The sequence below is a fragment of the Medicago sativa genome, chromosome 8 (assembly GCF_051527215.1).
Source record: "Medicago sativa cultivar Bolivia chromosome 8, Bolivia_mono, whole genome shotgun sequence".
Lineage (NCBI taxonomy): Eukaryota > Viridiplantae > Streptophyta > Magnoliopsida > Fabales > Fabaceae > Medicago > Medicago sativa.
In genome coordinates, this window is record NC_140756.1 from 36,017,074 (window position 1) to 36,042,927 (window position 25,854).

The 25,854-nt window shown below is 35.6% G+C and overlaps 1 long non-coding RNA gene and 1 pseudogene across 2 annotated transcripts; one reads left to right on the forward strand and one right to left on the reverse strand.

Moving 5' to 3' along the window:
* Positions 1-1,274: 1,274 nt before the first annotated feature.
* On the reverse strand, positions 1,275-2,018 carry LOC146898829 (secreted RxLR effector protein 161-like; annotated as a pseudogene).
* Positions 2,019-8,169: 6,151 nt separating this feature from the next.
* On the forward strand, positions 8,170-10,091 carry LOC146898830 (uncharacterized). Of its 2 annotated transcripts, none has more exons than XR_015022298.1 (2): positions 8,170-8,448; positions 9,798-10,091. It is a non-coding gene; the product is annotated as an uncharacterized LOC146898830 (long non-coding RNA). The 2 variants fall into 2 exon arrangements; XR_015022299.1 differs by lacking the exon at positions 8,170-8,448 and adding an exon at positions 8,992-9,131.
* The last annotated feature ends 15,763 nt before the right edge of the window (positions 10,092-25,854 follow it).

A 25,854-nucleotide genomic window follows, 5' to 3' on the forward strand; every position in this document is an offset into this window, starting at 1 on the left:
CTGACTCTCCTTCAGCTCTTTGATCATGTGCCTGAAGATGTACTTAGGCACATTCACTCTGATCTTGTTGATGAAGTGATGGAGAAACACTTTATGAGCCAGAGAAGGTTGATCACTACCACCACCTTTTGGAAGTAAATTTTCGTTCTGGATTTTCAGAAAAATCTTCTTCTCAATGCTGAGATCAGCATTATTGCCTCCCTTCTTCTTTCCATAGATTGTTTCATTCACTATTAGCTTCCAAGGACTTGACTTTGAATTGGGTATCTCTGATCCTTCATATTTACCAGAAGTATCTCTTCTGAGTACTGTAGCAACAACATTTTCAAAGATTAACACTGGGATACCCAAGATGTTGGACCTGATCTCCAGACATCTGTATGGTTCCAAACCAATTTCTTCTTTTGTCTTACCAGGCAAAGAAGGATCAAGAAGAATCTTCTGTCTCTCTTCAGCTTCAGAAGCAGCTTTGTTGTAGACTGAGGCTCGTACCTAGAAGTGCCTTACCAAAGCTTCATATGTTGGTCCATTCAACATTGTAAAGTAATCCATTAACCCCTGAGCTTCATAGTAACTGCTGATATCGCACCCATGATGTGCTAGTGATGTGAAGTCTACTGGATTCTCAGTTTGAATGCTCAAATCCCATTCTTCCAACTTCATCGTTCTTCCAGTAATCTCATATGCTGGAGTATCTTGTGAAGATGATTCTGGAGCACCTTGTTGTTTCATGTTAGAAGTTGATTCTAGAATATCTTGATTCGAACTAGATGATGCCATAGATGATGATGAAGTTTTAGGGTTCTAAAGTTTTGAGAACAGGGATTGCGCTTACTTCGCAACGAAGGTTGAAAGAGAAAAGTGTTTGTTGTGAAGTGAGTAGTGTGTGAATTGTCTAAATGTTTTGAGTAAAACGTTTGCAATTCAGAAACGACAAACAAAAATAGCATTAATGACTTAGGGGGCGCGTGTTAGTACATTCAAAGCTTAAAATCATTATAGCCCTCTTAAGTTATACACCAATACAAATAATCCACGTCAGAGGTTCTCAGAATAACTGCCAAGTTAGTGGGCCAGTTGTTACCAACAAGTAACTTCCAGCGTTTCCATTAACTCTGATATTCAGAAGCACAAAACCCAGCTTCTGGACTTCAGATGCTGACGTCATCATCAAAAGCACATTTTCCTCAGAACCTTAATAAAGAGCTTCTGATGGGCCATAACTTCTGAACAGACTTCAGAACGTAAAATCCTATTCAGGAGCAAGCAAACTTTTAATCAGACACAAAATGCATGTTCAAATTTTTCTTTATAAAATCAAATCTTTCAACAGTTAAAGGCTTAGTAAATATATCAGCCCATTAATTCTCAGTATCAATGAATTGTATATCTAAAATTCCTTCTTGAACATAGTCTTTGATAAATTGGTGTTTGATTTCAATATGCTTAGCTCTTGAATGCAAAATTGGATTTTTAGACAAACAAATAACAGCAGTATTATCACAATAAATGGGAATACTGTTAGCATTAATCTGATAGTCTTCTAACTGATGTTTCATCCAAAGTAGTTGTGTACAACAACTTGCAGCTGAAATGTATTCTGCTTCTGCTGTAGACATAGCAAGATTTTCTTGTCTTTTGCTAGCCCAGGATATCAGATTATCACCTAGAAATTGACAATTTCCACTGGTTGACTTTCTTTCAATCCTATCATCAGCATAATCAGTATCACAGAATCCAACCAACTTATAATCTAAGGATTTCCTATACAGGAGTCCAAGATTAGTTGTTCCTTTCAGATACCTGAAGATTCTCTTGACATTAGTCAAATGAGATTCTATAGGATCAGATTGGAATCTTGCATACAAGCATACACTGAATAAAATATCTGGCCTAGATGCAGTGAGGTATAAAAAAGAACCAATCATACCTCTGTACAACTTCTGGTCTACTGTTGAACTGGTATCTTTACTTAAACTGCAAGTTGGATGCATTGGAGTGTTCATCACTTTACAATCTTCTAGCTTAAACTTCTTCAGAAGCTCCATAATATATTTTGTTTGATGAACATAGACTCCATCTTTGCTTTGATTGATTTGAATGCCTAGGAAGAACTTCAGCTCTCCCATCATGCTCATTCCAAATTCATCCTGCATTAACTTAGAGAATTCCTTGCAAAGAGATGCATTAGTAGAACCAAATATTATATCATCAACATATATCTGCACAACAAGAATGTCTTTCTCAAGAGTCCTTCTGAAGAGTGTTGTGTCAACTTGGCCTCTTTTGAAATCATTTTTAATCAGGAAATTACTAAGTCTATCATAACAAGCTCTAGGAGCTTGTTTCAAGCCATATAGTGATTTCTTAAGTTTGAAAACATGGTCAGGATGCTTAAGATCCTCAAAACCAGGAGGCTGCTTGACAAACACTTCTTCTTCTTCAATGACTCCATTTATAAATGCCCTCTTGACATCCATTTGATATAATATTATGCCATGATTTACTGCATAGGAAAGAAGTAACCTGATTGCTTCCAATCTTGCAACTGGAGCAAATGTTTCAGTATAATCAATGCCTTCTTGTTGACCGTAACATTGTGCAACAAGTCTTGCTTTGTTTCTGATTACTTCTCCTTGCTCATGCAGTTTGTTTCTGAATACCCATTTTGTTCCAATAATGTTCTTATGTTGAGGTTTGGGTACCAGATCCCACACATCATTCCTTTGAAACTGATTAAGCTCTTCTTGCATAGCCAGTATCCATCCATCATCTGAAAGTGCTTCATCAACTGTAGCAGGTTCAATACAATCCTATCACAGACTCTTCCTGTCTGAAATATGATCTTGTTCTTCTAGGACTATCTTTGTTTCCAATGATTAGCTCCTCAGGATGTGAAGACTTATGCTTGAATGTGTTCTTGGATTGAATATCTTGCTGAGAGCCATCTTAAGCTTCATCAGAAGCAATTTCATCTTGTGCTTCTGGGGTGGGTTCAGCTTCTCGACTTTCTTCAGATTCAGCTTTCAGATCAGGCTCTGGAGTATCTTCAGGAAGCTGTATCTCTATAAAACCTTCATCTTGCTCTGAAGTTTTACTTCCAGGCTCTTTGTCATCAAATTTTACGTGCATTGATTCTTCAACACAAAGTGTTTCTGAATTATATATTATGTATGCCTTTGACCTTTCAGAGTAACCTAAGAAGATTCCTCTTTGGGCCTTGGCATCAAATTTCTTTAGGTAGAGTTTGTTATTTACAATGTAACATGTACATCCAAATTGATGAAAGTAAGAGATATTGGGTCTTCTTCCCTTAAAGAGTTCATATGCAGTTTTCTCCAAGATAGGTCTGATATAAATTCTATTTTGGACATAACATGTTGTATTCACGGCTTCTGCCCAGAAATGTTTAGCCAAATTGTTTTCATGGATCATGGTTCTAGCCATTTCTTCTAAAGTTCTATTCTTTCTCTCTACAACCCCATTTTGTTCTGGAGTTCTAGGAGAAGAGAATTCATGGACAATTCCAAGTTTAGGTACCCATTGTTTTATGGGTCCTTGCAGGTTAGTACTAGAAGTTTTACTCTTCACTTCTTGTACCTTGTGCTGTAAGTTTGGTAGCTTCTGGTTAACCATTACCTTAGGTTTAATAACCTTTGGTTTTGGTATTCCAGGAGCAGTAACTGTCTTCTTCTGAAACTTAGTCTTCAGAACCTCAGATTTAGGTTTCACCAGACTCTGAGGAACAGGTTCTGATATCTTTAGAATCCTGATCTTTGAAGTCTTAGAATCAGAGTTAATCATAGCCTTTGGCTTAGAGTTCTTTGGATTTGAAGTAATCTTAGCCTTAGAACTAGAAGCTTCAGGTTTTGATTGAACACCAGTTTCCAACTTAGCACCTTCAGGTACCAAGAAGGTTTTCAATCCTTCCTTGACGCATTAACAACATGCTTTGAGACTGATTTCATTAGGTTTCCCTCCTGAAAATCCAATCCCTTTGCCATTGTTTCTGTAAATGCTATAAATCATTGAAGCAACTTTGCTTCTGTCAATACCAGATATAATAAAATCTTCAAGAGCAATCTCATGCTTGCTTAAAGACTTTCCATTACACTTTTCTTGTAGCTTCTGACAAAGATACTTGAGCTTTTCTTTATAAGTTTTACAAATGAAGTCAAAGCCTCTAAGTCCCTCTACAGAAGCTTTCAGATCCAATAGAGTTGATTCTTGTTGTTTCATTAACACAACATATTTTTTTTTTTAAATCTTTCAACTCATTGGTTCTTAGTTCAAAATGTGTAAAAAGTTCTTTAAGTGACTCAACAAGTTCTTATTTGGGAATTTTAGAATATACCTCATTTTCATCTTCAGAGTCTGAGTCAGGATCTGCTTCTGAAGTCTCAGTAGCCACTAACCCAACAACTACTTTAGCATCTTTATCAGCTTCTTCCTTTTCAGACCCAGATTCACTATCCAAATCTTCCCAGGTTGCCATTAAACTCTTCTTAATCTGCTTTCTAAATTTCCTTGTGTTGAAACTTGATTTCTTTGACTTGTCCTTTGAATTCTCCTTCTGAAGATCAGGGCAATCAGCAATGAAGTGTCCAGGCTTCTTACAATTGAAGCATCCCTTCTGATCTTCTTTCTTGGAGCTCTTGTAGCCACCTCTCTTGCTCAGAAACTTCCTGTTCTTCCTTGCCAGATACTCAAGCTTGTTGGAAAGCATAGCCATCTTCTCTGCAGGATCTTCACTAGAGTCTCCATCAAATGACTCTTCTTCAGATTCAACAACCTTCAGAGCTTTTGATGACTTCCCTTTAGATGGTAGTGTAATAGATTTACTCTTCTTAGCAGGCTCATGTTCATTAAGACTAATCTCATGAACTTTAAGAGAGCTGACAAGATCTTCAACACTTAAGGTGTTTAAATCATTAGCTTCCTCAATAGCAGTAACCTTAGGTCTCCATCTAGCAGGCAAGCTTCTCAGTATCTTGCTAACATTATCAGAAGAAACATAGCTCTTCTTCAGTATTTGTAGTCCAGAGACTAAGGTTTGAAACCTTGAGTACATTTCCTCAATAGTTTCATCATCCTTCATTTTGAACACTCATACTGAAGAACAAGCATAAGAGCTTTTGCTTCTTTGACCTTTTTGCTGCCTTCATAGTTAGAACAGAGAGAAGTAAACATAGCTTTAGCAGTGGATTTGTCACTCATCTTCATATACTCTGCTTTAGGTATAGCAGTGACAAGTGCTCCTCTGATAATATGATGCTTCTTGTAAAGCTTCTTCAAAGCAGAAGTATGTTTCTTTCTATCAACATCATCTCCTTCTTCATCAAGAACCAAGTCACCAACACCATCTTTAAGTATGCCCTATAGTTCTTCATCTAAGCCCATGACATAGCTGTAAAAGTTGGTTTTCCACCAAGAAAATTCTTCAGGATCTCCATTGAACTTAGGAATCTTTCCAAAGTTGGATTTCTTACTGTCACCATAATCATATGAGACAACATTGTTGTTTGTTTGGCCAGAACCAGAGTTGGAGGATTCACCAGACATGTTTTTCTCAGATCTTTTTCTATTACACTGTTAAGTGTTAAGACAACATACCAAGGCTCTAGATACCAATTGAAGGTGAGAAAAACACAAGAAGGGGGGGGGGGTTGAATTGTGTTTGATTTTTCTTCGTTTCTCCTAAGCTGAAACACACTGGCCAGAAGCAAATAATGACTGCTTCTGAAGTGATATTCAGGATCTAAATGTAGCGGATAAAAACAGAGAGTGAGAGAGAGAAGAAAGACACAAAGCAATTATACAGGTTCCTTCCACAAACCGGAAGTAGTCCTGTCCCCCTTGCACTTCCAAGGAGAGTTCACTAATATGTAATATCTGATTACAACTGCCCACTGCTAAAACTAGCAAGAGACTTCAAACTGCTCAAGCACACAAGCAAGAGACTTCCTATGCTCCTGAACACAATCAAGAGACTTCTATTGCTCAAGCACAACTGCAAGAGACTTCTAATCAAACAGAATTACAAAGAAAAATGTTTGAGGTTGAACACTTGATATACAATCAGTGGTGTTCACAATACAAATCAGATACAGACTCTTAAGACTCTAGAATTTCTAAGATATGAACTTGAACACAGAAATTCTAAGTGAACTTTGATTGAAGAACAATTTCAGCAGAGTTTAGGACACTTGTAAATTGTTGTTAAGTCTTATATAAAACTCTAAGTCTTCACTCCTTTATATAGAGGTGTGAAGGACGTTGTGAAATTGCCAGCACATCAAAAAGAGTCGTTTGAAGCTTTGATCAATCACCAATGATCTTTTGCCTGATTTGGGTATTGTCCTATGAAGGATCAATTTCAAATCCATTCCCATTGTGAAGGAACATCGTTGCAGGCAGAGCTGTATTTCAGAGATGTTTTCTTGTCTTGTAGTATGGACATTGCAGAGTAGTGGAGGTAGTGGTTGTACACTTCGTACAGTTGTACTTTGTCAATGCTTTTTGATCAAATCTTCTCAAAGTGGCCGTTGTTTTGTATTCCCAGTCTTCTGCATTGCTTTCGAATCCATTAGACAACTTTTGAAGTATTAATTCTTGAATCTTCAGCTTCTGGTGATTTTCAACTTCTGATGAAGTCGCTTCTGATGAACTTGCTTCTAATGAACTTCAGCTTCTGATGACGTCATCACTTCAGGAGCACTTTATCTTCAGGAACACTTTTGACTTCAGGAGCACTTCTCTTCAGATGCTTTAAAGCTTCCTTTTTGTTGATTTCTTAGCTCTCTTTTGTTCATTCAAAACCTATTTCGGATGTAAAATTTTGTCTATGGTCCTGTACACTTGAACAAATATTAGCTAGTCCAATTGACAATTTTTAATACCTTGTTATCATCAAAACTCTCAAAGGTTTATTGTTAAACACATTTTGTTCCAACACTAATTCCAAAGAAGGATAATCCGGAAACCATGCGAGATTTACGACCTATATCTCTATGCAACGTACTCGACAAAATCATCTCCAAAGTGTTGCCTAATCGTTTGAAGAGGTTATTACCAAAATGCATATCACAAGAACAGAGTGCGTTTGTGGAAAATAGATTGATTCTTTATAATGTCCTAGTTGCGTCTGAAATTCCACATCACATGAAGTGTAAGATGTAAGACCCGGATATTTTATCCATTTTTTTTTCTATATTATTTTATCGTAATTCGACATTAGAATATGTTATCTTCATGATTTATTATCTGATAGTATTGCTACTATTATTATTATTATTACCATCATCAAATTATATAGCTAAATTCATTCCTCTAATTATTAAATAGTGTACTGTGTACCATTTATGCATATTATTATGGTATGGGGAAATGACTTGGTCTTGATACCTAATTGTCTTATGTACCAGTAGGGGTGGGAATAGGTCAGGCCGTTCGATAGGGGCCTACGACCTAGCCTATTTAAAGCTTAGCTCGGCCCAGCTCGTTTATTAACAAGTTCAGGCTCAAGCTTTTTATAAGGCCTATTTAATTAAACAGGCCAGGCTAAGGCTTACAAAAAAGCCTCCTAAGCCTATCAGGCCGGCCTATTAAGCTTTTTCATATATAATATATCTTCCATTATTGATATTATTGAAGTTTTTTTTTCATAAACAAAAGCCTTCATATGATTGGTTATTTAGTAGCTGATATATTGGTGTGATTAGACCTTCGTAAGAATTCATTATTTAGTAGCAAACATATTTGTGTGTTTTAGGCCTTAATAAGTTTTGGCCTATTTAGGAGCAGGCGTACATGTGCTGTCAGACCTTAGCATAAAATAGGCTTTTAAATAGGCTTTAAGACTTCATCAGGCCTTTAAAAAGGCCAGGCAAGGCCTCGAAAATGAGCCTATGACGGGTAATAGGCCAGACTTAGGCCTATAATTTTTGAAGTAGGCCAAGCTTAGGCCTTACAAAGCCCGGCCCGGCCTAGCCCATTTCCACCCCTATGTACTAGTAGTTACTATATTCTAGGTTTGAGTTCCATTTGTTTTTCAATGCATGTACGTGTAGCAAAACCAATTTTCATCTTTATCTCATGTTACTATTAAACTAATATTAAATATAATGACTGGTCCAAAATTGTAGAAAAGAAATGGGGACATGTATTTGAAAAGAAACAATGCAACCTCCTTCCTAGTTACATGGTCAGTTTCACATCCCTCTCTTTAAGCATAGTGCCACTCAATTAGGGAGTTAGTGATAGGAGTATTTCACTATTAATAACAACCGGTTACCTCTCTCATTTTATTCATTCATCACTTTATTATTTCTACACTTAGGAAATAGAAAAAAACTGAGAGAGAAAGGAAACATTAGAGAGTCTCGGAGGAGGTAGAAAAGAGGATGAATTTACCAACCTTAAGGACTAGCAATTAGACCTCATCACCAAGTAAGACTATTTTCTCATCATTCTTTCTCATTATTAACCTATTGTTAGAAACCAATGAGTTTACTTTCTTATGTTAAATTTCAATTGAAAACTCTCCCTAAATATGCAGATAGATTCTTGAAAAAATATAGACGTCAATGATTATTTTTAGAGTATATAAATGTATCGAAAATGTTTAGGATGATTTAATGGTTCAAATGATTTTATAATAGTGGAATGATTAGAAAACAAATTTTTGGTCAGAAGATTAGGTATAAAATGAATGGATGATAATAGAATGCTAGAGACAAATTGTGTGAATCTTGAAAGTTTTAGAGGCTAAAGTTAATTCTTTTCATCAACTATTAATATGTCGAAACTTGGATTTGCTAAAACTTAAGAGAATTGAAAATAATAATAATTGAGAATGAGAGTACACTTGAACGCGCAGGTCGAGAATTGCGAAGAAAATATTGAGGTTTGAAACTCATTATTTTTCTTTTACACTAGTCTATGTTTAGAAATATTTATTTATATTTTGAGTGAAATTCTTGTGATAAGAAACCGTAGCCAAACCTCAAATCTTGCATAGGAATAATGATGGGTAGTAGTTACACTAGGTTAGTTTTTATTTAATTGTGAAGGTATAAATGTAGTGGAACAAAGACCGTTGTGTGGAAACTTTAAGAGCTACTATTGTGAAGGTAAGGGCATCACTCCACACGCTTTCATACGTGTATGTGTGTATATATTTCTATTGTGATAATTATCATAGTGTTGTTGTTTTGAAATGAATGCTATGTGTTATATATTGGTGATGTGATAATTGTCTTGGTGGTGTTGTTTTGGCATGAATATTTTGTGTATTGTTTTTGTGGTGTTGTTTAATATAAATACTATTTGTTTATGGGTGAATAACCTTAAGTAACTAAAATGGTGATTCAAAACAATATCCAAAGGTGGGATATTAGACTTTTGATTTTAGGAGGTTACCCAACGGTGGGGTATTTACGGAGACATTCATGCATTAGATGATTCAGAATAATGCCCAATGGTGGGGTACTGAACATCGAATTTTTAGGAGTTATTACCCAATGGTGGGGTATTGCCCAATGGTGGGGTATATTGTCCAATGGTGGGACATTTGGCTCCGTTTAGAGGTGAAATCCGGATCATGAGCATTGGCATATAGATTGACCATTAGAGACTAACGCATTTTAGTTAGATTGTATCTTGGTGCTAGGGGTGATGATTAGAAACTAGAGCAATGTGTCATGTATGTTTCATTTATTTTTGTTGTTATGAAATCTATGTTGCATGCCTATTTGAACCATGTTTGTTAGTTGAAGATGACCCTTACTTTTGGACAGATAACCGTCAATCCGTTTTTCCTCCTTGGTCGTGACGTCAGGGATGCAAAATGACCTAGTAGAAGAAGGCACAAGTAAAACAGTGGTGCACATTTGGAGGCTTGCTATATTCTGACAGGGGTATTAGTCTTGTTGAGAAAAAAATTCACAAGCATCCACAACTATGATCAGCTAGGTTTTGTCTTGGGTAGGAAAGGGCAAAAGTCATGTTCTTAAGAATTTATACTTTTAATGTAAGAACTCTGATTCACTACTTTGAAAATTTAAGAGAAATTTATTTGTTGTTATTTTGAATCCAATGAGTTTTAAGTTATTGTTATTATTTTAAAGAAAAAAAAAATATTCGTCTTTTCACTAAGAAGTTGCTATTTAACGTCCGAAAATTTGGGTCGTTACATTTGGTATCAGAGAAGTTCGATCCAGTTCGGACAGTGGGGATGTCTGGGTAGTTTGTGTAAGTAATTTTAGCGCTAGTCATGTCGGTTGAAGTCCTCTAAAGATGATGTGCATTTCTGACTTACTCCAAAAAAAAAAAAAATCAATATGTTTTCTTGAAATAGTGTGTGTTCCAAGCGCAAGCACTTTGATCTTGATCTTATCTATGATAAGTAGTGACGATTGAATTACTAGTATCAAGAATGTGTGATGTCTACACCCAATTGTCTTTTATCATGGGGATTTAAGTGATTGGAGAAACTCATTAGATATTAACTACAAGTATAATTGTTCTCTCAAAAAAAAACTACAAGTATAATTGTTAGGAGGGTAGGATAGCCACCTTATTTGAAGTGGTTGGCTACCATAAGCTTGCGTGGACCTATAGGATCTTGAACTATTGTCCCATTGTTTAGCAGATATTTCTTTGAAGAGTGCGTTGTTTGCTTGAGTTGAAGGAGAGTTATACTACTTCATTGCTTTTAGTAATCATAGTGTTGGTCAAAAAAAATGTGAGACTTGTATTGTAAGCTACATTGCAAGAGATCGCTACAGATATCTTGAGAGGAGTTCCTAGGCAGGTAAATCTAGGTGGTGCATAATGTGAATCTAGAATGTACGAGGGTGAGAGTTTTTTTTTTTAAATAAGACTTAAATTTGAGTGGTGGAAGTCAAAGTTGAGTTAAGATATTTGGACCTCACAAATAGCGTCTTTACTTGACTAGTTCTTAATGGAAATTACAACCTCTAGTTTCAATTGGTAAAGAGTTGCTTTTGATGCTTCACAATCATCCTTATTCTAAAAATTTTGTTGTGAGGTATTCAAGATTAGAAAAACATGGCTTGATGGTAATTTAAGGACTGAAAGTGAGAAGACAAAGCGGTTATTGGAAGAATTTACTAGGATTGTACAATGCTCAGAGGAGAGTAACACTTTAAGAATCAAAGTATTTTCGATGGTATTTATTAATTAATTATTAGTCAGTTATGATTCTATTACATTTGTTAGAGTTAGTTATTTTATTCAGTTGATCATGCTATTGTTGCCTAAGTGTGAGTTCAAAACTAAGTTAGTTTAAAATTGATTGTATTTGTGTCCATCAATAACTCTTTTTTATAATATCATGTGAGAAAAGCAAAGATCTTATTTGGTTGGTACTACTGCAAATTTCATGTTCAAATTTACATCTACTGTCTAATTTATTTTCAGTTTAGTGTAATTCATAATGTTTTTTTTTTTTTAATTATTATTAACACACTTAAAATTAATGGTATATTTGGTTAGGAATTTTAGAAAGCCATGATGACCTGTGATTGTAATTAACCAACCATGATTGCAATCGATCATTTTCTGCAATGACAATGGGTAAACGATGGATTGGATTTAGAAACATTTTCCTTTCTCACTAGTATAAAAGACGCTGTTTTCAAATACTTGAAATGGGGAAAACAAAGTGGAAACAGTATCTCAAACAATTTGTTTGACTTCATAATATGTGATTTAAAATCATATTTGTCTTAAATATATGACATTTGAAATTAGCTTCTCAACTTCTTGAAACGTGTATCAATGTTTCATCGATCAAGAGGAGCAGAGAAGTCGCCAAACCGGTTAATACCCTTTCTATCACCAAGGGCTTGAAGCAATGCCTACATATATAGTAATAGAAACCTCTTAGTTTAATGCCTACATATATATTCAATTTCAACAAGTTCCATGGTAAATGCAAATCCTATTTACTGTGTTAGTAAACTTATTATGTAATATCTTGAAATTAAGAAAATGAAGCAAGTTTGAGTTTCAAGTAACAGAACTGAACTGCTATATGGCTAGACACCAAAACTCGTGCAAACCACACGAATGAGGTGGCATCCCAGCTTTCTTAAATTCTATTTCATACAAAATACCCAATTTAACCCTGTATTGTTTGTTGAACTACGCCAACTCTGGAATCGACTTCTATGCATCAAAACTCTCCACATCCTGCGATACCACCACAATCACTTAATCCCTTCCTCCCTTTTTCTTCGTGCACGCAGTTTCCTTTTTTGATTTTCGGTGAGAAATTGGAAACACCTCTCTTGTTGAAGCCCCACTAATTCACTCTCGACCTAGTAGAACACGGTCTGATGCCATTGCCACAATGAGACACTTTTTCCTTCTCTGTTTGATTTGTTTTGGGGGAATCATATAGCATTAGTTGTTAACAAAGAATAAGATTGGTTTCTTTTTCATGTTTACCAGCGAGTATGTAAACTTTAATCAAAAGAAAGAATTTTTCAAAAACAACGACAATTTTGAAATGAAAAAGAGAGCCAAACCTGAATGAAACTAAACTAAGCTTAGTTCAATCAAAAATTTGAAAGGATTCAACTTTGAATTGGAGAAATGCATTTGATATTGTGTCTTCTGTTTGCAGAAGCTGAATAGCAGAAATATAAAAAGATAGTGTTACATGCCAATATTAAAATTATGTATGTGGTTTCCTTGTGGAATTGATGGATTCAAGTAGTTGTGTTTAGGACAGTGCTTTCAAAAACGCAATGTAATGATATCTTGTGTAAAGGATTGAGCTTAAAATGTTTGTTGAAGTCAATACAACATGAAGCAGTAGTGAAGTATTATCTGCTGCCAAAATAAAGTATTGCTCAAAAATTAAAAGTGTACTATGGTAGAAAAGGGTAAAATACTGGAACTGCTCAAAAGTAGAAGTATGATAACAGAAACAAGGTCAAGTGTTACGCTCACACGCGCGGCTGAACCGAGTTGATCACTTTGCACGCCTCTGTTTGTTTGTCTAGATAAGGGAAATACTACTTTTTTCAGATCTGAATGCTATATTTTTCACAAGGAAATTGCATTGGAGAAAGGCAAAGAGTGCTTCACAATCTGAATGCTATATTTTTTTTTTAACAGCCAATATTATTACCAGAACCAAAACTCTCAAGACGAAAGTTGGTCCGGAAAAACACCATACAACACCCCAGCGCATACGCTAAAAAAGGTGGGCACAACATGAAAAAAAACAGCACTAAAAAACAGCAGCCAGCACTCCACACCCCAAAACACAGCTGCACGGCTAAAACTGTGCAAAAATCAGCACCAAAAAACTACCACAGCTGCCCTCAAACAAAATAGCCTCAAAATAAACACCGGATGGTTATCTAGGTAAGCATTCCCGAGGGTAACAACACCACTCATAATACAAACACGAAGCAATTTTCAACTTACTCCAGCTCCAAAACCAAGCTAACACCTTGATATTATCGACCAATTCCTCAATCTCAAAACCACCATTATTGAAGATAATATCATTCCTTTTCTTCCGAATAGCCCAAATAGAAGCAAGCCAAATCAAACAAAAACCTCTTTTATGGATTACCACCTCACAGTGCAAGAAAAGGTGTAACGCCGTTTCCTCCTGCCACACACAAAACACACAATTCTTTGATGCCTCCACATTCAACACTCCTCTATAAACTAAGTTCACCCGTGTTGGAATTCTATCAAGTAGCATTGACCAAGCAAATGCCAATATCTTTGACGGGGCTTGACATTTCCAAAGATAATCAAACATATGCTCCTCACCTTTGGGAATATTACAATCAATCAAAAACACCTTCTCGAGAAGATTATGGCACTATTTTACCGAAATCTCCCTCCTCCTCCGGCCTCCATCTCCAATCATCACTCCCTTCCCCCAACACCACTCCCTCCAACATACCTAGTAAATTATCAAGTAGTTCCGACTCCCAAACGAAAAGATCTCTACGCCACATAAAACTCCAACTTCTCAAACCATCCGAAATTAAACCAACCTCCCCTACACAACAATCCTTTTGCCTTGAAAGCACAAAAAGTAGCGGAAAAAGCTCACAAAAGGGGATATTAGATCTCCAATTTTTCTTCCAAAAACTAGTACTCATACCATCTCCTAACTTCCTAACCACCTCGGGTTTGAACCAACTAGTCCCACTCCCCTCCTCCAACAAAATCAAATCTTTCCACCACAAGGAAGCTAGCCGATACTCAACCCCTCCGTTTGATACCCTCACGGCCCCACTCCCTCTCCATACTTATCTACAAGCACTTGCTTCAAGAACGCACCATCGTCTTTGAGAAGCTTCCATCAACATTTGACTAGAAGGCTAAGGTTCACCAACTTCACATCTCTCACTCCTAAACCACCCTTTTGCCTTGGTTGGCATAGCCTCCTCCAATTTACCCAACACAATCTCCTATGGTCACCTCTTCCCACCCCCCAAAGAAAATTTCTTTGGAGGGCCACCACCATCTTCACCACCTTAGCCGGCATTTTTAGAAAAGAAAGATAGAAAATAGGAATAGAATTAAGCACCGAGTTTAGAAGGACAATACGTCCTCCCAAACTAATATATCTATTTCCCCACGAAAGGAGCCTTTTCCTTAATTGTTCCACCATCGGTTCCCACGTTGTCACCTTTCTCGGATTCGCCCCTACCGGGAGTCCCAAGTATACAAATGGAATCAAACCTTGACTACAATTCAAAAAGTTACTTGCCATCGACATGAATTCTGACTCCACATTAACACCTATCAAACAACTCTTATGAAAATTTACTTTTAAGCCCAAGACCATCTCGAACCCTCTCAACAAGGCCTTCAGGGTCCATAATATGTGAGTTGTAGAAATTGATGTAAAGGCATATTTGTAGAAAAAACTACATATGCAAGATTTGGATCAACACACAAATTGTTATTGTATTCACATTTGTTGTAATATGTGAATATGAAATATAAAGAAGATTGATTTTGATTAACACATCAATGATTGATTGTAAATAGTTGTTACAAATACATTCATATCATAAAAACATGTATCCAAAAGTACAAGATATACTTTTGGGTGTGCTAATAGTTAAAGAAACAGGATAACAAAACAATTCACAACAAAATGAAAACCATAAAACACCCTGATCCACATCATAAAACACCCTGATCCAAAGAAAATGAAACTGGAACATCTGTCAAACAGAATTAGAGGAAACTCTGCAAGTTTCTTTTCAGCACACAGAATTAGAAAAAGAGCAGAAAAGCAGACCGACAAGCTACTCAAAATGCGAACATAAACTGTAATAGTTGCATACACCATCTGCACAAGATCCTGGACCGAAGAAAAACAGGCCGAGAAACTCCAAAAGGAACAAGCTCCTGAAGAAACGCAACCATCATAGTCGAGATGCATGCAAGTGCGCAACAGTCATCTTCAACTCGCAACTCCCAAAGAAGCGGTTCATTCATGTCCTCATGGTGATAATGGTTTATCATTCATATGCTGTTGTGCCTATAAAAAGAACAAATGAATGTAAGTATTGATGATTTATATCAAAATTTGATTATATTACTAAAAAAATTAAAGAACAAATACCTCTAAGAGTTCTAAATAGGTAATATTATGATTTATGCTTTGAGAGTAACATGGAACCTGCAAAACAAATATATTGAATCAATTACTTCCATAATATAAATAAAATTGTTCCAATTTAAATTAATTTTTTTTTAATCTAATTGCACCTGATTTACTTTAATTGGATATCTTTGATTTGGATTGAAGGGAGAGCTAAATGTACTTGAATTCTATCTAGTGTGCTAATTTCTTCAATGGTTTGAGATGTAGAAAAACTTGCATTTTTACTTTCTTGAACTCTAGATAATAATCCCTGCGGCAAAAAATATAAAATTAAAGATATATGCTATTTCATTTAACTAGAAAATAAACTTGAAAATTTTCAACATCATCTCTTCTTGGCTTTGATAATTATTACTTTGTGTTGCAATTTTGAGTTTTCTTTCCTGCAATCTTCATCTACACAATTTGATCAACTTTAGAATATTTCCATTTTGAGGGAGGATGTCCTTTATCTTCTTCTATAACCACATGAGAACTTTCTTTACAAGTTAATTTAATATTTAAATCCTTGATCCAATTCATCACTTGCAATAAATCATCATCAACGAGAACACAAAGGACGTGTCTACATAATATATCTTTAAACTCAAATAAACAACATGCACATTGTATTTCAAAGTCTTTCTCATTGAAGAATACTTTGAACCTTGTGTCTTTAAAACTATATAATTTCTACAATCTTTTTCTCCAAAAGTAAGATTATCATAGCCAATTTGCTTCAACAACCATGGACCGAAAATTTCTACTTACGTTAAAGCCAGCTTGATCATTAACCTATAACCTCCTTTTTATATGAGCGTCCAAGTTCTTGTTGCATCTAAAATATCTTGACTTTGTTGGGGCTTAAACTATGCTCAAAAGCAACTTTTGAAACTGTAATTGTTCCATCTAAAGACATACACACATTTACTCCAGCCTTACACTGTGATCTAATAATAGCATTTGGCTTCAACATATTCATTGCCTTGCTTGAATAGCTTCTTGCACGACTACATGCTAGAGTAAAGTATTTTTTTCCATCATCTGCATTTTTTGAAATGAATTTACTAACACCAAAACCCACACGTCGAGCATAATTCTTGTAATATTTGGTAAAATCTTCTTCAGAACTAAATGTCATCCCAACCTTAAATTTTTCATCTTCATCAACAATATTTTCATCTAAATTATCATCACAACTTTCCTCTTGGTCAGATGAAGTAAATCATGCTTAAATCATGCTTCCACTAGTGCATCAATTATTTTAAAACAAAATAACTTAAATTAATCAACTAAATTAATAAGCAAAGAAACCGAAAATTCTGTCTAACGAAATAAGAAAAATGCAATAAATAGACAAATTATATCCACTCTTTCAATTGAATTGAATGCTGAAACCGAAGGAATCTATTTAAATTGATGGTTGGAGGCTGGAGTTGCAACTGTCGAGAATCACGATGATGGTTACAGCAGCAACGACAGGGAAGACAACAACAATGACGGAAACAATGACTGCGGAGACAACAACATATATGGGCAACAGTTTCAAATTCAATAAGTGATTTTGGCAATTGTAGATGTGGAGATGAGAAGAAGATATTGGTGGCGGCAACCGTGATTTAATGACTTGATCGTGTGTGCAAGATTTTTAGTATATTTTTTTTATTTTTATTAAATTTTTTTCAGAGTTCTTTGCAGTACCGTTCCAATAACAAGAGCAACATCTTCATTTTAGTGATATTTTTAATTTGATATTACCATGTTCTTTTATTTACATTCTTCATTAAACTGTGACTAACATTGCTTTTATAATATACATATTATTTCACACCAACACTCGAAGCATACTTGTACTGATACTTTTAGACAGAGAATTTGCGCTACTATAATTGAGCAAGTGATGACTAATGTGCGAACCTAAATAATTTAAAAATCATGTGTACAATACAAAGTCATTGATTGTTCTTCAAGATAAATCAACAGAAAACCTTGCTGGTATAAATTATTCCTACAACAAGAAACAAACTTTATAACCTTCCAAGTTCCAACAATAACACAAAAAATGGTTGCTTGCTGCGGACGGATCACACCAATGTAGGGTTTGGAGAGGGTCTCACATACAAATTCTTATCCCATGAAATAACATATATCAATGCTGACAACTTCTTTTACAAATACTTACTCGGCAATCCCAATTATTGTCACGAGACATGTACGCATTGTGATTGAAGAGACTAGAGCAAAGGACTGGTCTTGAGTTTTGATGGAAGACTATGATCAGTAATATCAGTAGTTCAATCCACATATGCGTGCTGACCAAGATATTAAGAACTTGACAGAACCCCTTTGGAACTGCACATACCAAATGATGATGTCTAATATGTCTGCAGCAACCTCTTAATCATTAATCGTAATTCCCATCCATTTGATTAATATGTCCGCATAAACATTCACCTTCTTAGGAAATAGATTAATTATCTTCTCCAGTATGCGGTCACTGAAGATTGCTGTGTTGTTTTATCTCTTGACCTTTATACAAATTGGCCAGTGTAGTTGTAGAAAAATATTTCAATTATTTTCTCATAGCCTGAAATTCACCTCTGGTCCTTTTCTCTACAATTCATGATTCAAATATCACTAATTATTTTAGAGATACAATTATTTTACCTAAATTCAACAAAAATACTCTTACAATGCTTCAAGCTCCAACAATTTCTGAAATCAAAGATTTAATTTTTCAATCAGAAAACGCCACGTAATTATAAAAATAAAACTTGTGTAAGTTCTTCCACTTGGATATTCGTCTAAATATCAAAATTTGTTTTCTTGTTACTGATATCAGTTTAATTAATCAGTGTTTCAATATTTGTTTTCTTGTTACTAATTTGTTTTCACCACCATCGCGACAATTTCAACATCAAGAGTTTTTCTTGCCACAGCCGAGGATCTGGATCAGTTATGTGGTTATATTTTCATCAAGCTCCGTTGTTAACGATGAACTATTTACTAGAAACATCAGTAGAAAGATAATACTTGCTATCCAAAATGAATGACCAATATTTAGTTGCAGCTATCCAAAAGGTAAAAAGCCCAACATAAGTGATTCATAAACTTTAAAAGTCAGAAAATTGTGGTTGAATAACATTTTCTGAACCACTAAAGTCATTACATGGAAAATGTAATACTTGTACATCCCCAATTGACACTTTCTTCACTTAAAAATTTTAATTTCAACATTTACACTTTCACTAAGTTGATTGCTTCACGTCCCTAATGTCTAGGCCTTCTTCATGTAACAAGATGCCCATTTCTCCTTTATGTTGTACACTTTTTGCAACCATTTATTGTTGTTTTTAGATTTCAAAACTATTGTATTTGGATTTCCAAATTCTATTATCTACCGAAGTTGTTACTAGGTTGAGTCACGACCAGGTCGCTCTCTTTAAGACGTTTCGTGGCACTGCCCAAAATTGTGCAAGACAGACTATCAACCACGCCGCCTCCAGGATAAAACAAGCCCAGCTACAACTGTGCGGTTAACTACTGCACACTGTAGAAAACCGTTCGAGAATTACACGCTCAAATATGGTACTAAGACCACTCTTTAATACTGAAACCAATTTAATATGGTACAGTTACCACTCTATTATGGTACTGAGATCACTCAAATATGGTGTTACCACCATTCTAATTCTTAACTTCTCCAACTATGATACTATGATCACTCAAATATGGTTTTACACCATTCCAACGTCTAACTTCTTCAAGAGTCGAAGAAGAATATATTTTAAGATCATTCATAATTTTGAAGGGACATTATACCAAAAAAGGGACCATGATCTTAAATTATTATTTCTTCCGAAGGACACAAAAATATCGAAGGGACTATGAACTTAAGACCATTCTTAATTCCGAAGGGACATTAAACCGAAAAGGGACTATGGTCTTAAGAACACTCTTAATTCCGAAGGGACAGAAAAAGGAGATGAAGAGAAGAAAGACTCGTCAACACAAGTCAAGAAAGGGAGAAGAGAGAAAGAGTTCCCGACAACTCAATGAAACTCTTTGGTGTGATTTTTGAACTAGGTGAGCTCTCCTTTTATAGGGAGAGTTTGTAACTAATTTGGAGAAACTTAAGAATTAAGTAAACTTAAAAATTAAGCAACCCACAGATCAGTTCAAGTAACAAACTAATCGGATAAGTTCAAAAAGAAACAAACCCACAAGATTAGCTGAAACAAACTAATGAAGGAAAGATAGGAAATTCAGTTGGATTCTCAATCTTATCACAACAAACATAAACTAAAATTATGGGAAGTGATATCCATGAATAAAGAATAATAATTATTATTATTTTCATCATTATCAGGTATTTAAAATTAAATACCACTATTTAAACACTACTAATGTGTGTGTTCTATTTTATGTAGGACCCCCACACACTATTTTTTCAATTCACACAACATTAGATCAAAGTTTAATAACTTGGTGTTTAATCTTCCAACCTTCCAATTTATTTTCATTTTTACACCAACGTTCCAACAATCCCCCACTTGAATTTAAAAAATGGTTTCAATAATAACGTCAAAACGTTTCCATAAGGTTGCTAATAAACAAAGGTGTTGCCTACAACTTGAACCTTTGCATAGTGGATAATATTCCGATTTACAAGAGTTGCTTATAGCATTGAACTCTATCTCAGACATAAAACCCGCACACAAACCTTTTCCTAAGGTGTATTCTAAAAGCCCGTGCGTTTATGGACATGCACGTCTATCCCAGATTTAACGAACGCTCTAGGTATTCTGCCCTGAATACCATAGGAATCAGCCTCTGTTCCACATTCGTATAGGTGAGTCTATCAAGAGTACTCCTGTAGTTATGTACTCCACTCAACATAGAGTATAGATCTCATTAAGAGTTTCTATTATCTCATCCTTCTATCACTGCAGGAATCATGCTTTCTTACTTTTGTCATAGCATGTTCTATCACTTGTGACTTGTTATTACCCATTGAACCTATTTCTTAGGATCTCCAGTCATGTAGGTCGGGTTACCATCACTTGTGACCTTTGGGCATTAGTCCCATCCTATTGGATGTGTTTAGGACTTTCTTTCGAGTAATTCCTTTCGTCAAAGGATCAACTAATTCTTCATTAGTACGTGCACGATATACTTTAAACCGTTCCTTTAGAGCTCTATAATTATTCTATGTTTGTGCCTTAATTATCGTCTCTTACCATTGTGGTAACGATTCTCAATTTTGTAATAGCTGCAGACTATCACAATGAATTAACACTTTTGGCAACGATTTAACCACTGAGGGTTCTCAACTAGCAAGCATCTTATCAACTTGCTTTTTCACTAGTTTTCTCTAGTGTTCTCATCTCAGATTCATTCCATAGTGGACTGAGTCAATATCATTTGTTTTAACAAACAACTCCTCCAATGATGCTCAATGTGCAGTCACTGGTCTAAATACTCATCTGAAGGATGTTCTATTTTATATCTTGTACCATTTAAGTGCAATAGGTTACTCCTCATGAAGTAATCCTAGAGTCATAGTCTTCTTAAGGCACCTCATGACTCTTTCTATACAATGGCAATGCTTCTCATCCGTCTACTAGTAAACTTGCACAAGAGTTTCACGACATCGGCAATGTCGGGTCTAATACATTCAGTGGCATACCTACGTACTGCCAATGATGCTCGCATATTCTGTTTTTCTAACTCCATCTCAAGTGTTCTTACACTTGGATTATAATATATGATGTTTACGGTTAAATAATTACATTTCCTAAAGATTTTCTCAACTTTGTGAGATCTATCAAAAAAGTTCTCTTTTCTGATCTAGTAATCTTGAAACAAAAAATTACTTCAACTTTGTCTAGGTCTTCCTTATCAATGTTGTTGATAAACAATGATTTCACATAATTCATAACATGAATCTTTAGAGAAAATATGAGCAAGTCATCTTCATCGAGACATATGGTCGTGCAAATATTATTTGTCACTTTCATTCACTTTATACTCATTCAATAACATTAGAATGTCAAATTTTTTCATGTCATTTCTTAAGAGTTTATTTTAGACCTCACAAAGAATTATCTAACTTACATACCTTGTTTTCTTGTCCATGAATCACAAAACGTTCAGGTTGTTTCATATAGATTTCTTCCTCTAGTTCACCATAAAAAAGACAATTTTCACATCCATTTGGAGTATTATCGAGTTATGAACGGAGGCTAAAGGGACTAGTACTCTTATGGATATATTATTCTAGTGGCTGGTGAATAAGTGTCGAAGAAGTCTATATTTTTCTCTTTTTCTACAACCTTTGACTACAAGGAGAGCCTTGTATTCATTAACCGTACCATCAGGTTGTAGTTTCTTTTTCCAAAATTCAAATACAACCGATTAATTTTGCAATTATGAGGCAAGTCAACCAAGTGTCATGTTTTGTTAGACTCTAGATGTAACACCCCGTTCTCCCAACAACGTAATATTAATTATTATAATCAGAGTAATCACACAACGGAGTGTCACACTACTTTTCAAAAATTCATAAATAGAAAATATCTATTTATTTAAGACCAACATAAAGAATCTTAATAAACCGCAGCGGAATAATTCTTTAAAAATATAATTTCAACCAAAATTCAACATCAATGAAAATCTTGGCACATAGGCCCCAACATAAATCAACTTTATTTTCAACAACGATAAACTCTAATAGCAAGTCTTTTCCAAAATATGTGATACATAAAAGAAATGAGAAGACATTCGCAACGATTTCCCCATCCTAGTATGTATCAGAGCCCTAGACACTTGAGCCGACCAAACCTACAAGTCATCAGTACCTGCACATTACCCACGGTCGAGGCAACATATACGCAGAAGGGGTGAGAAACTTATCCAATAATAATAATATATAATTCATCAAATTAATGAAAACAACAAAGCATATCACAACAGGCATCATTAATAATGTATTTAAATAAACACATAGGCAACGACATAATTATTTTCAGCAACAAGGTACAACAACAACAACAACAACAACGTTATCCACAACGACACCGACAACTCGACAATGCGACAACGACAACAACTCAACAATGCTACAACGACAACAACAACCCAACAATGCTACGACAACAACAACTAATGCATCATGCAGGTGGTACCAATCTACGCGCGTTGAATGCTAAGCATTCCAGGGCATAAGCCCCCAACGATTTGGATGGTTAAAGCATCCCAGGGCATAAGCCCCCAACAGGTGAATGATAAACATTCCAGGGCATAAGCCCCCAACAATTTGAATGATAAACATTCCAGGGCATAAGCCCCCAACAGAACATGAGTATGCATATGGACTCGACTTGTGTATATCAACATACAACTTCAACAACGACTACAACAACAACATATGTGCCTACAACAATTATGACACACTCCCCAACTTCGACATCAGATGATACAACGACATCAACAACGGAAATTAAACAACATAGCATATATATAAATCAATTACATTCATCTCTAAGTCTAAAACATCCTTCAAAAGCAATTAAGTTTTGATCAATAGGACATAAGCCAAATACCCATAAAACACCTCAACTAAGTCCCTAACACTTAAGTTTGAAGTTGGGAAACCAACCATATGTTTTTGGACTAACTTGGGATTAGTTATGCTAAGTTTTCTTAAAGTTTTCTGAAGATCCACTTGGACTATTTTTATCATAACTCAAAATCTACAAATCTTTTCCACTCCAAACCAAGGCCATTTTAAAGCTAACTTAATTATCTACAACTTTCATGTTTACACCTAAGGCCAGTTCAAAACAGAAACGGGTGAAAAAGACGCAAGAACACGAAACAGGGGAATGCTGTCACTATTACATCGTACTACGATGGAATGCATCGTACTACGATGGGATACACTGAAAAAGTCTTGTTTGCTGCTGGAAAAATCGTAGTACGATTTCCCAGCATCGTACTACGATGGGACATGGACAGATTTACGAGAACAGACCAGTTTTCACTCCAAAACCCATTTTTTGATCCCCTAATCACCCAAAATGAATTAGAAACATGTTTACAGGTTTATTAGACAACATAGGGGATAAAACAACATATAATCATGCAATTCAACAACAAGTTTCATCATAATTCATCATCTAACATAACTTCTCAAACCCTAAAAACCAAGAACAACAAATTCATCAATTTTCAAATTATATACCATGATTATTGAAAGGAATCCCACCCTTACCTTATCACAGCAAATTCTACAGCAAAAACGGTTGGATTCTCTCTTCCTAGCTCTTCTCCTAGCTTTCTCTTGGTTCTTCTCCTTTTTCTCTCCAAAAACCAGTTTTTCTATTGTTTGTACGTGAAACTGTTTATCTCTGCTTCTCTTTCTTTTTCTCCCAAAAATATAACTTCTTTTTTTTCATTTAACTCCCACTAAACTCTCATAATTACTAATTAACTCCCATTAACCAAAATATTAATATTTTACTCCTATTTTTATTTCTCCTAATATTTCCACAAATAATAAAGCCATATTCATTTAAATAATATACAACACATCAAATACCAAATAAATCATATAAAATTATATAAAACACTCAAACATCCACTAAAAAAATAATAGAATAAAAATGGGGCGTTACAACTCTCCCCAACTTATAGAATTTCGTCCTCGAAATATTACCTCAAGCAAACAACTCAGGATATGACTCCTGCATCTTACTTTCCAACTCCCAAGTAAGATTTTCACCAGTTGCTCCTCCCCAAACAACCCTCACTAGAGGTATCTCCTTGCCTCTCAACGTCTTCACCTTGCGATCATCAATCCTCAAAGGTAAAGTCTCCACCGTAAGGTTGTCTCTAACTTGCACATCATCTCTAGGAATAACATGTGAAGGATCCGCTACATACTTCCGAAGTTGCGACACATGAAACACATCATGCAAGTTCGAAAGATGTGGTGGCAAACCAACTCTATAAGCCATCGTGCCAATTCTCTCATATATCTGATAAGGACCAATAAACTTTGGAGTCAACTTCTTGGACTTCAATGCACGACCCACACCGGTCATAGGAGTGACTCTCAAGAACACATGGTCACCCTCTTGAAACTCAAGGTCCTTCCTACGCTTGTCATGATAGCTCTTCTGTTGACTCTGCGACTCTTTCATATGCTCCCTTATCATCTTGACCTTCTCTGTAGTCTGCTGAACTATTTCAGGTCCCAACACAACACTTTCACCCGACTCAAACCAACATAAAAGAGTTCTACACCTTCAACCATATAAAGCTTCGAAAGGTGCCATACCAATACTCGAATGGTAACTATTGTTGTATGTGAACTCTATCAACGGTAGGTGACTATCCCAAGCTCCACCTTGCTCAAGTACACACACCCTCAACAAATCTTCTAATGATTGAATCGTTCTTTCCGACTGACCATCTGTTTGCAGATGATAAGCCGAACTCAACTTCAACTGAGAGCCCAAAGCTTCTTGCAAGCTCTTCCAAAATCTCGAAGCGAACCTCGGATCTCTATCCGACACAATACTCGACGGGACACCATGCAACTTCACAATATTATGAATATAGATCTCCGCCAACTGAGCTACCGAATAAGTGATATTAATTGGAATAAAGTGTGCCGACTTCGTCAATCTATCGACAACAACCCAAATGGCATCATGCCCTCTTTGAGTGTTTGGTAAACTCGTCACAAAGTCCATGGAGATGCTATCCCATTTCCATTCCGGCACATCTAAAGGTGTCAACAAACCAGCAGGCTTCTGATTCAACTTTCGATTTCTGACAAGTCAAACAAGCATATACAAATTGTGCGACATCTCGCTTCAACCCAGACCACCAAAACAGTTTCTTCAAGTCGTGGTACATCTTTGTAGCTCCCGGATGGATACTCAAGTTGCTTCTGTGACTTTCTTCTAAAATCAACTTTTTCAATTCATTATTATCAGGAATACAAATCCTACCTCGGAATCTCAACACTCCTTGATCATCAACCTGAAAATCACCATCTGCATTCTGATTACTAGCAGCCATCAAGTCTACAAATTTCACATCAACCTCCTGGGCTTCTTTGATACTCTTCAAGAAATCATTATTAATTTTCAACATACCCAACTGCACACTCTGAGATGCCA